Genomic DNA, 12,959 nt, shown 5'->3' on the forward strand with positions numbered 1-12,959 from the left:
CGGTGGCTGATAGAACTATTCCTATTTTTCTCATAGGCAGCACACATTCCTGCATATAAGAAGAAAACAATAGAGTGGGTGAACTTTAGAATGCAATCAAATAAAACGGTTTGCACAACTGCAAATAGGCAAAGGAACATAATTACTTACACATAGACAAGTAATGTGGTTTGTGGTTTGTTCCAGGCTTTTGTGATTAAGGGCTGTATAAACAAACTTGGATTGATGATGGATTGATTGTAGGGGTGTAACGGTACGTATATTTGTATTGAACCGTTTCGGTACGGAGGTTTCGGTTCGGTTCGGTGGTGTACCGAACGAGTTTCCACACGGACATATTAAGTAGAGTCACACACGTTGTGTAAACAATGCACACCGAGGCACAACACACGGCATGCTAGCAGCTAACGGGCTACGATAGACTGACCATACATCCTCTTTTGCGGGGCTGTCTTCTTAAATGCCTCAAATGTCCGGCATTTTGAGTTAGGGTTGCGTGTATTTTCAATGTACGTTCAGGGTTAAGAAGGGGTTAAAAACAAAACAAATTGTGCCCGCAGAAGCATTCTTGAGGGAGGGGCAGAGAGAGAGAGAGAGAGAGAGAGAGAGTTATGATAAACGCGCATGCGTCGCCAGGCTCTGCTTTTTATCCATAGATTTATCACATTTAATTTTTTATTATTTATAGCAGGGGTGTCAAAAGTGTGCCCCGGAGGCCATTTGCGGCCCACAGCTAATGTTTTAAAGGCCCACGGCACATTCTAAAAATACTATTAAAATAAACAAAGACATAACAAAAGTGAAATAAAAAAGCTTAAAGGTTATATGTAATTTAGAAAAAGTTGCAATGTTGACTAATAAAACAAAGCTGTCACTGCTCAAAACATAATATTGAATCAAAATCAATGTTCTTATGAATTATTGACCTATCCAAGGTTCCGATTACTTCACATCAAATATTCCACTAAGAAAAAAATTTTTGGTGGAAGATTTTGCTAATTTATAAATAAATAACCAAAAAATGTATATTTTGTTGTTTTCTTACTGTACCGAAAATGAACCGAACCGTGACCTCTAAACCGAGGTACGTACCGAACCGAAATTTTTGTGTACCGTTACACCCCTAATTGATTGACTGAATAAGAATAAAACATAAATACAACTTGCCCAGTAGCAGAACCTCCAGGTTCTGTAACAGCTTCTTCCCTCAGGTCATACGATTCTTGAACACATCATAATAATCCCCTCAATTCAAAAGTGCAATATATTTATCTGTACAGTAATGTATTTATTTATATCTGCACCTTATTGCTCTTTTATCCTGCACTACAACAAGCTAATGCAACAACATTTTGTTCTTATCTGTACTGTAAAGTTCAAATTTGAATGACAATAAAAGGAAGTCTAAATCTCGAAGTCTAAATACAGTAAGTGCACTTTTACATCTGTGGTCTACGAAAAACCAACAAATATCAAACCGAAAGGTCTGTCAGTATTCTGATTTCTAAAATAAATACCTTATTTTTCGGACCATAGGGCGCACCGGATTATAAGGTGCACTGCTGATGAGCAGGGCTATTCAGGTCTATTTTCATACAAGAGGCGCATTAAATGGGTCATCTTAGATTTTTTTTCTACACGTAAAACACTTCCTTGTGGTCTACATAACATGTAATGGTGGTTCTTAGGGCAAAATGTTGCATAGATTATGTTTTACAGACCATCTTCAAGCCGATTTCTGACCGTCTCTTCAGGATGGGCCGTTTTGTGGGCGGTCTTATTTATGTGCCTCCACTTCGACAGCGTTTTCTTCCCGTCATATTTTGTTGTACCTGTAGTTTTTAGCGCTTCCATAGCTAGTCTCCTGACAAATGTTTGTTTTAACTGTACGCTACTTTATTTTACAAATGACAATAGCGGAGGATGAATGCCCCACAACAAGAGGATAGAGAAAAATAAAGACATTATTAGGGCTGCAACAACTAATCGATTAAATCGATTAAAACCGATTATAAAAATAGTTGGCGATTAATTTAGTCATCGATTCGTTGGATCTATGCTATGCGCATGCGCAGAGGCTACTTTTTATTTTTATTTTTATTTATTTTTTATAAACCTTTATTTATAAACTGCAACATTTACAAACGTCTGAGAAACAATAATCAAAATAAGTATGGTGCCGGTATACTGTTTTTTTTCAATAAAATACTGGAAAGGATAGAAATGTAGTTTGTCTCTTTTATCCGATTAATAATCGATCAATCGAAGTAATAATCAACAGATTAATCGATTATCAAATTAGTTGTTAGTTGTAGCCCCAAACATTATTGACTACGGCACAGGCTACAATGGTGGACGCGCAAATTTTCGAGACCAGTAGTTAAGAAAAGTTGGTTTGGCATAATAGGTCGAAACAAAACGCCGGATAATATGTCTCCTAATGGGTGCCGTTTTGGAGTCTTTATACACACACACACCACAATAATACTCGTATGTTGAAGCACTGCAAGTCTAACTACGATAGCCGTAATACTCAAGGGGTGCGGCTTTGTAGCTTACAAAAGTCCTACTATAACATTTTGACAGTTTTTAAGCGCCGTGTGTAATGTTCTATATTCTCAATGAAACATCAAACAGGTACTTGCTCGCATCATTTATTGAACAGGCGTCAACCTGCAGTCCACAGGTATCTCTTATGTGTGACTGCCATCTACTGGTCGTACTTATCAGTACACCATGTTCCAAATAAACTTGCTTCGAGGTCGGTAAGCACAACCAGAAATAACCCGTACATTATGCTGTCGATTTTCGAGAAAATAAAATTATTTTAAAGAGGAACTGCACTTTTTTGGGGGGAATTTTGCCTGTAGTTCTCAATCATAATGAGAGACAAGAAGACAAAAGTTGTTGTTTTTTCTTGCATTTTAATTTGTAATAATTGACTTGTTCTAGGTGGCTAGCAATGCAGCTAATGGGATTTATCCATTCTGCCTCCAAATCACTTTGAAAATGCATCCAAAAACCGCCAACAATACTTAATTTACGTCCCGGAACCTTTATAATAACCAAGCTGTTTGACATTATTGTAAGAGGAACTCTTTTTTTCGAGCGTAGTAACACATCGCCTTGCACCCGCATGCTACGGCGCTAGCCATAAGCTATCTTCTGCGTCAGCAGCTGAATGCCGTTGGTAATCATCAATCAATCAATCAATCAATGTTTATTTATGTAGCCCTAAATCAAATGTCTCAAAGGGCTGCACAAGCCACAACGACATCCGCGGTACAGAGCCCACATAAGGGCAAGGAAAAACTCACCCCAGTGGGACGTCCATGTGAATGACTATGAGAAACCTTGGAGAGGACCGCATATGTGGGTAACCCCCCCCCCGAGGGGAGACCGAAAGCAATGAATATCGAGTGGGTCTGACATAATATTGTGAAAGTCCAGTCCATAGTGGATCTAACATATTAGTGAAAGTCCAGTCCATAGTGGATCTAACATAATAGTGAAAGTCCAGTCCATAGTGGATCTAACATAATAGTGTGAGAGTCCAGTCCATAGTGGATCTAACATAATATTGTGAAAGTCCAGTCCATAGTGGATCTAACATAATAGTGAGAGTCCAGTCCATAGTGGATCTAACATAATAGTGAAAGTCCAGTCCATAGTGGATCTAACATAATAGTGAAAGTCCAGTCCATAGTGGATCTAACATATTAGTGAAAGTCCAGTCCATAGTGGATCTAACATATTAGTGAAAGTCCAGTCCATAGTGGATCTAACATAATTGTGAAAGTCCAGTCCATAGTGGATCCAACATAATAGTGAGAGTCTAGTCCATAGTGGATCTAACAAATTAGTAAAAGTCCAGTCCATAGTGGATCTAACATAATAGTGAAAGTCCAGTCCATAGTGGATCTAACATAATAGTGAAAGTCCAGTCCATAGTGGATCTAACATATTAGTGAAAGTCCAGTCCATAGTGGATCTAACATATTAGTGAAAGTCCAGTCCATAGTGGATCTAACATAATAGTGAAAGTCCAGTCCATAGTGGATCTAACATAATAGTGAAAGTCCAGTCCATAGTGGATCTAACATATTAGTGAAAGTCCAGTCCATAGTGGATCTAACATATTAGTGAAAGTCCAGTCCATAGTGGATCTAACATAATAGTGAAAGTCCAGTCCATAGTGGATCTAACATAATAGTGAAAGTCCAGTCCATAGTGGATCTAACATAATAGTGAAAGTCCAGTCCATAGTGGATCTAACATATTAGTGAAAGTCCAGTCCATAGTGGATCTAACATAATAGTGAGAGTCCAGTCCATAGTGGGGCCAGCAGGAAACCATCCCGAGCAGAGACGGGTCAGCAGCGCAGAGATGTCCCCAACCGATGCACAGGCGAGCGGTCCACCCCGGGTCCCGACTCTGGACAGCCAGCACTTCATCCATGGCCATCCATGCACAACACAATGCGACGAGCAGTAGAAAATGGTTTAGTAATAAAGGCGTTTGTAAAATCCTTTAATGTTTTTTGCTGCTAAATTACCCACAATATTAGCACCGCATAAAACATGTCGCTACAAGGCCGACGTTTCCTAAAAAAATAATGTTACAAAAACAACGTAAAGCCTTGTCCAGCTGTTTACTGACATGTACTATTCGTGTTTGAATAACTTTTACTGCAAATGATTATCAGCTCCAAATATCGACTACTAATAATCAGTATCGGTATAGATCTTGAAAAAAAAAACACATCGGTCGAACTTTAGTATAGACCAGGGGTCGGCAACCCAAAATGTTGAAAGAGCCATATTGGACCAAAAATACAAAAACAAATCTGTCTGGAGCCGCAAAAAATTAAAAGCCATATTACATACAGATAGTGTGTCATGAGATATACATTGAATTAAGAGGACTTAAAGGAAACTAAATGAGCTCAAATATAGCTACAAATGAGGCATAATGATGCAATATGTACATATAGCTAGCCTAAATAGCATGTTAGCATCGATTAGCTTGCAGTCATGCAGTGACCAAATATGTCTGATTAGCACTCCACACAAGTCAATAACATCAACAAAACTCACCTTTCATGCACAACGTTAAAAGTTTGGTGGACAAAATGAGACAGAAAAAGAAGTGGCATAAAACACGTCCTAGAAAGTCGGAGAAAGTTATACATGTAAACAAACTAGGGTGAGTTCAAGGACCGCCAAAATTAGTAGGACAAAACGGTGCTCGCCAAATACTCGAATCAGTGAAGCATGTTTAATATAAACAGTGTGCTTTGTAACAATTAGGGAGGCTTGTGTCATGTTTGTCCTCCTACAGAAACCATATTAAAACAAAAAAATATTTTTTTTCCCCCTCATATTTTGCCATTTTTTATACATTTTTAAAAAAGCTCCAGAGAGCCACTAGGGCGGCGCTAAAGAGCCGCATGCGGCTCTAGAGCAGCGGGTTGCCGACCCCTGGTATAGACTATTGCCAGACTAACTCCTTTGGGCGACAAGCTTTTTGATTTATAGTAATTGCAAAAAATATTGACATTTAAAATTATATACTGTATTTTTCGGACTATAAGTCGCAGTTTTTTTCCTAGTTTGGCCGGTGGTGCGACTTATACTCAGGAGCGACTTATGTGTGAAATTATTAACACATTAGCGTAAAATAGCAAATAATATTATTTATCTCATTCACGTAAGAGACTAGACGTATAAGATTTCATGGGATTTAGCGATTAGGAGTGACAGATTGTTTGGTAAATGTATAGCATGTTCTATATGTTATAGTTATTTGAATGACTCTTACCATAATATGTTACGTTAACATACCAGTTGGTTATTTATGCCTCATATAACGTACACTTATTCAGCCTGTTGTTCACTATTCTTTATTTATTTTAAATTGCCTTGCAAATGTCTATTCTTGGTGTTGGCTTTTATCAAATACATTTCCCCAAAAAATGTGACTTATACACCAGTGCGACATATGTTTTTTTCCTTCTTTATTATGCATTTTCGGCCGGTGCGACTTATAGTCCGAAAAATACGGTATGTCCTCTTACATCACAAGTAGTACCAATCATTGTGCATTATTCAAACTCCCCTAATTCAGCTGGCTAGTTGTTATCAAGAGTACTAAAACCCTTTTCAACATGATTCTGACAACTAAGTATGCTAAATAACTTTAATACATGCTCGGATAGGCCAGTATCGGTCAGTATCGGTATCGGTCGGTATCGGATCGGAAATGCAAAAACAATATCGGTATCGGATCGGAAGTGCAAAAACCTGGATCGGGACATCCCTAGTAACATGATAGTCGGTAGTGTTTCTGATTTTTGGTTTGAGTAACGTAACTTTGAGCAAGTTGCCCTTTTATTTGTTGTTATAAAAATATCGTGGGGATTTTTTGTTCGCGAAGTTTTGCACAAGTGACGTCGACAACGCCCCACTCCACCTGACGTCTCGTACATCCTCAAGTCTTATGCTCGAGCAGCTTCGTCGCGAGATTGATTTTTGGAGCTGGTCGTCTGATCCTCCATGTGATCGTTTTTTCCTGTCAGGTTTAGACTGATTAGGCGTTTTCATGCGCCTCGTGTTAAGGTGGTGGCGGCAGCTGTCGTCTCGGGCTCAGGCACCGCCTCCGGCCCCTCTCTAAACTTTGGCCCACTTATCAGGGAGACATTCCTGGCATGCTTTCTTCACTTTGAGCTTGTACATTTTCATCAGATAAATGAGAGCAACAACATTACGGACACACTATTTTACCAATGTTTATTATTGCGGGTGTAGTTTGTTTGCAGTGACGAACGCCACTCTTATTGTGGCTGTGCCACAACACCTCTTTAGTTGTTTGGCAGATTGTCATTACTGCCACCTACAGGTGTGGAGTGCAACAGTTCCAATTACGTGGAATGCCCCAAAAGTCCAATATACAGGTAAAAGCCAGTAAATTAGAATATTTTGAAAAACTTGATTTATTTCAGTAATTGCATTCAAAAGGTGTAACTTGTACATTATATTTATTCATTGCACACAGACTGATGCATTCAAATGTTTATTTCATTTAATTTTGATGATTTGAAGTGGCAACAAATGAAAATCCAAAATTCCGTGTGTCACAAAATTAGAATATTACTTAAGGCTAATACAAAAAAGGGATTTTTAGAAATGTTGGCCAACTGAAAAGTATGAAAATGAAAAATATGAGCATGTACAATACTCAATACTTGGTTGGAGCTCCTTTTGCCTCAATTACTGCGTTAATGCGGCGTGGCATGGAGTCGATGAGTTTCTGGCACTGCTCAGGTGTTATGAGAGCCCAGGTTGCTCTGATAGTGGCCTTCAACTCTTCTGCGTTTTTGGGTCTGGCATTCTGCATCTTCCTTTTCACAATACCCCACAGATTTTCTATGGGGCTAAGGTCAGGGGAGTTGATGGGCCAATTTAGAACAGAAATACCATGGTCCGTAAACCAGGCACAGGTAGATTTTGCGCTGTGTGCAGGCGCCAAGTCCTGTTGGAACTTGAAATCTCCATCTCCATAGAGCAGGTCAGCAGCAGGAAGCATGAAGTGCTCTAAAACTTGCTGGTAGACTGCTGCGTTGACCCTGGATCTCAGGAAACAGAGTGGACCGACACCAGCAGATGACATGGCACCCCAAACCATCACCCAACCATGCAAATTTTGCATTTCCTTTGGAAATCGAGGTCCCAGAGTCTGGAGGAAGACAGGAGAGGCACAGGATCCACGTTGCCTGAAGTCTAGTGTAAAGTTTCCACCATCAGTGATGGTTTGGGGTGCCATGTCATCTGCTGGTGTCGGTCCACTCTGTTTCCTGAGATCCAGGGTCAACGCAGCCGTCTACCAGCAAGTTTTAGAGCACTTCATGCTTCCTGCTGCTGACCTGCTCTATGGAGATGGAGATTTCAAGTTCCAACAGGACTTGGCGCCTGCACACAGCGCAAAATCTACCCGTGCCTGGTTTACGGACCATGGTATTTCTGTTCTAAATTGGCCCGCCAACTCCCCTGACCTTAGCCCCATAGAAAATCTGTGGGGTATTGTGAAAAGGAAGATGCAGAATGCCAGACCCAAAAACGCAGAAGAGTTGAAGGCCACTATCAGAGCAACCTGGGCTCTCATAACACCTGAGCAGTGCCAGAAACTCATCGACTCCATGCCACGCCGCATTAACGCAGTAATTGAGGCAAAAGGAGCTCCAACCAAGTATTGAGTATTGTACATGCTCATATTTTTCATTTTCATACTTTTCAGTTGGCCAACATTTCTAAAAATCCCTTTTTTGTATTAGCCTTACACAATATTCTAATTTTGTGACACACGGAATTTTGGATTTTCATTTGTTGCCACTTCAAATCATCAAAATTAAATGAAATAAACATTTGAATGCATCAGTCTGTGTGCAATGAATAAATATAATGTACAAGTTACACCTTTTGAATGCAATTACTGAAATAAATCAAGTTTTTCAAAATATTCTAATTTACTGGCTTTTACCTGTATTTGTGACGTGACAGCGACCACAAAATCTGACATGAAGTGGTACCTTGGTTTTTGAACGGCCCGTTTCACCGATAGTGACCAGGTTTTCGTATACCAACTTTGTTATTGTGCGGCCAAACAAGCTTCACAAACTAGTCCGATTGCCCACGTCCCAGTGAGTGCCCAAAGACATCCACATATTGGAGAGGGTTAGTACTAACGCAGTGGTTAGTCGGTGTCTCTATGCAAAAAAAGCCACCATGGGCACAATAAAAGCTGTGAGTGTCATCACTTTAATAAAGAAGGTGAGAAACACTATTAAATTCAAGAAAGACCTCATAGAAATGTACATTGGTGGCTTCCGCTACGTTCTCTCCTTTTTCAATTTCATTCATCATTTAAACGTATTTTCCTTTGTTTTCTGCGTGTCAATTATATCATTATTTTTTATAAAGGGACAAGCGGTAGAAAATGGGTGGATGGATGGATGTATTTTTGTTAATAATTTCGGACAGTGATAGCTATTGAACACCTTCCTTACTGCATGACATTTTTCTTTTTCGTTTTGTTTCTCGCATTCTCTCGATGAGCTTCAAGAGGTAGTCACCTGGAATGGTTTTCACTTCACAGGTGTGCTTGAAGCTCATCGAGAGAATGCCAAGAGTGTGCAAAGCAGTAATCAGAGCAAAGGGGGGCTATTTTGAAGAAACTAGAATATAAAACATGTTTTCAGTTATTTCACCTTTTTTTTGTTAAGTACATAACTCCACATTCATAGTTTTGATGCCTTCAGTGACAATCTACAATGTAAATAGTCATGAAAATGCATTGAATGAGAAGGTGTGTCCAAACTTTTGGCCTGTACTGTTTGTTATAGAATTTTTGACATTCTCAATGCTAATAAACTTAGTAAATGATCTAGTAAACATTCTGTGCTACATGACATGGGACATGTACTGTAAGTGTCTAAAGGACAGCCAAGAGAGGTTGGTAGATGAGAATAAATCTAAAGATAGTGTAGAAATGCACCCAATTTCAGGAAATGTAGTCTTGATTTTCAAAATGTTCTTTCGGTGTTTGAATGGCAGCACATCGCTGATAGAAACATTCCTTTTTAAAAAAAAAATCTCACATCCCTTTGTATAATTGATTAAATGTTTTGTGATGACCAATTTTTTTACCTTTCAAAGTTCTGCACAGTGCAAATAAGGACCTTCCACTGTAGTGTGCTCTAGTACAGTGTTTCTTAACCATAGGGCCAATTTTTGGGCCACAAGGGCCGCCAAAAAAGTAGCTGTTTTCAGCTGCGGTTTGTATGGGCCGCAGCGGTACTACACTTTTCTACCACTTGTGGCAGTATTGACAATATCAAACAAACCGAAGAAGTGTGGAGCTGAAGTCTTAGAGAAGTTTCTTAAGCGCAAGAATTATGACTAACGTGGTGAAGCTGTATTTTCATTTGCACTTTGATTTTATTATTGATTTACGGTAGTTCAGTGATAGTCAAAGTCAAGATCCGCGAATGAATTATCTATGGCCCCCAGGATGATATTTGATTACTATTACAATCGGCCCGCAGGCCACAGCCGCCTGCTTTGAACAAAGTTTTTTTTTGTCTGTGAGCCTGTTGAAAAATGTTTTCACTTGAAATTAGTGATAGAGCCATTCAAAAATGTTGGATTATTCATTTAATCATTAAATAAAATACAGTACACTGTGTTAGGTCTTGGTTCAACAGGTTATGTGCAATCATTTTAATTAGAGATGTCCGATAATGGCTTTTTTGACGATATTCCGATATTGTCCAACTCTTAATTACCGATTCCGATATAAACCGATACCGATATATACAGTCGTGGAATTAACACATTATTATGCCTAATTTTGTTGTGATGCCCCGCTGAATGCATTAAACAATGTAACAAGGTTTTCCAAAATAAATCAACTCAAGTTATGGAAAAAAAATGCCAACATGGCACTGCCATATTTATTATTGAAGTCACAAAGTGCGTTATTTTTTTTAACATGCCTCAAAACAGCAGCTTGGAATTTGGGACATGCTCTCCCTGAGAGAGCATGAGGAAGTTGAGGTGGGCGGGGTTGGAGGGGGGGCGGTAAATGGTAAATGGGTCGTACTTGTATAGCGTTTTTCTACCTTTTTAAGGAACTCAAAGCGCTTTGACACTATTTTCCACATTCACCCATTCACATTCACACATTCACACACTGATGGGTGGGGTTGAGGTGGGGTTAGCGGGGGGTGTATATTGTAGCATCATGGAAGAGTTAGTGCTGCAAGGGGTTCTGGGTATTTGTTCTGTTGTGTTTATGTTGTGTTACGGTGCGGATGTTCTTCCAAAATATGTTTGTCATTCTTGTTTGGTGTGGGTTCACAGTGTGGCGCTTATTTGTAACAGTGTTAAAGTTGTTTATACGGCCACCCTCAGTGTGACCTGTATGGCTGTTGACCAAGTATGCTTGCATTCACTTGTGTGTGTGTGAAAAGCCATAAATATTATGTGACTGGGCCGGCACGCAAAGGCAGTGCCTTTAAGGTTTATTGGCGCTCTGTACTTCTCCCTACGTCCGTGTACACATCGGCGTTTTAAAGCCATAAATATTACTTTTTGAAACCGATACCGATAATTTCCGATATTACATTTTAGAGCATTTATCGGCCGATAATATCGGCAGTCCGATATTATTGGACATCTCTAATTTGAATATGTTTTAATTAGGGCTGCAACAACTAATTGATTAAAAAATTATAAAATTAGTTGGCGATTAATTTAGTCATCGATTCGTTGGATCTATGCTATGCGCATGTGCAGAAGCTACCTATTTATTTATTTATTTTATTTTTTTTTAAATTTTTTATAAACCTTTATTTATAAACTGCAACATTTACAAACAGCTGAGAAACAATAATCAAAATAAGTATGGTGCCGGTATGCTGTTTTTTTCAATAAAATACTGGAAAGGATGGAAATGTAGTTTGTCTCTTTTATCCGATTATTAATCGATTAATCGAAGTAATAATCAACAGATTAATCGATTATCAAATTAGTTGTTAGTTGCAGCCCTAGTTTTAATAAACATTAAACCAGTCCGGTTCAATGTTTGGTTTATTGGCCCTCTGATGTATTTGACTTTGACATCCCTGATTTAGTTAGAATGTATTTATTTTAGAACTGTGTAATTGCATGTAAATGTCCCTCATTTTGCAATCTATTTGATTAGTATTTATTTTTGTAATCAGCCTGACATAAGCCTTGATAATCATCTTTGTGATTAACACATGCTTGCATATAATTTGACAAGGTTGCCCGATTGTAGCTGAGATAGGCTCCAGCGCCCCCTGCGTCCCCGAAGGGAATAAGCGGTAGAAAATGGATGGATGGATGGATGGATCCTGTTAAACTGTAAATAGGTTGGATATAATTATTGAATACGATTAAATTCAAGAGTAAGATTAATATTCCAGTGTTGATATTTGAATGGGCCCATGGCCCCTCTGTAGTTGTTCCCGGAGGTTAAAAGGTGAAGCACCCCTGTGTTTGGTTTGTAATATCCAAGAAGTACGATTGTTGCAGCGGTGGAGTCTGAGCCTGTTTGACAAGTGTTGACATCCAAGAGTAATTTCCCGCAACACGTAACATGGTTGTAGGTGCGCATACTTCTTGTAGGCCAGATGCTGCTGATATTAAATGTTGCGAGGCAGCCCTACCTCGCCGGGTCAGGGTCACGCACTGCTTTGTGCTAACGCCGCTCAACTCGTTGCATAACTGCCGTTGGCCTCTAAGCCTCAGGAAGCCTCCTTAGAGAAATAAAGAGGTAGTGTTCATTAACTCGCCGCATTGCTGGAATAGTTGCACTGCTGCCTCGGTGGATCCGCACGCTGAACGCTGCCATTATTTGCACTCCTCCCACGCCCCGGCCATTGTTGCCGCTCGGCCAATTCACGTGTTCGAGTATTTTCAATGAGTCACTTGAGTGTTTACTATCTCAATTGTTCACTTGTGATAAGATAATTACTGTTTGTAGGGTTGTGTTTACAGGAAAAGTTGGCTTGAGTGCTTCCGTGTTCCATTTGATGCCTTTAATTAACCACCAAAAATTCCCGACTATAAGCCACTACCTTATAAAACGGTGCGGCTAATTTATGGTTTTATTTTCGCTGACTGCCTTGATGCAAATCGTTTTCAAAAATACCAGAAAAGACACTGAACAGGTGTGTTATTGTTGGTGCCATGGCGCCATCCTTTGGACAAGTTTGCTCACTGCTACAGTAGGGCTGGGCGATATGGCCTTTTATTAATATCTCGATATTTTTAGGCCATGTCACGATACACGATATATATCTCGATATTTTGCCTTAGCCTTAAATTAACACTTGATGCATATAATCACAGCAGTATGATGATTCTATGTGTCTACAT

General features: G+C 39.3%; 1 protein-coding gene across 1 annotated transcript in view; it reads left to right on the plus strand.

Annotated features, from left to right (window-relative positions):
• Positions 1-12,959, plus strand: part of LOC133587642 (rho-related GTP-binding protein RhoA-D) — a 41,637-nt gene that overhangs the window by 1,022 nt on the left and 27,656 nt on the right. The gene's annotated exons all lie outside the window — the stretch shown is intronic.

This window comes from Nerophis lumbriciformis, linkage group LG03 (genome assembly GCF_033978685.3).
Source record: "Nerophis lumbriciformis linkage group LG03, RoL_Nlum_v2.1, whole genome shotgun sequence".
Lineage (NCBI taxonomy): Eukaryota > Metazoa > Chordata > Actinopteri > Syngnathiformes > Syngnathidae > Nerophis > Nerophis lumbriciformis.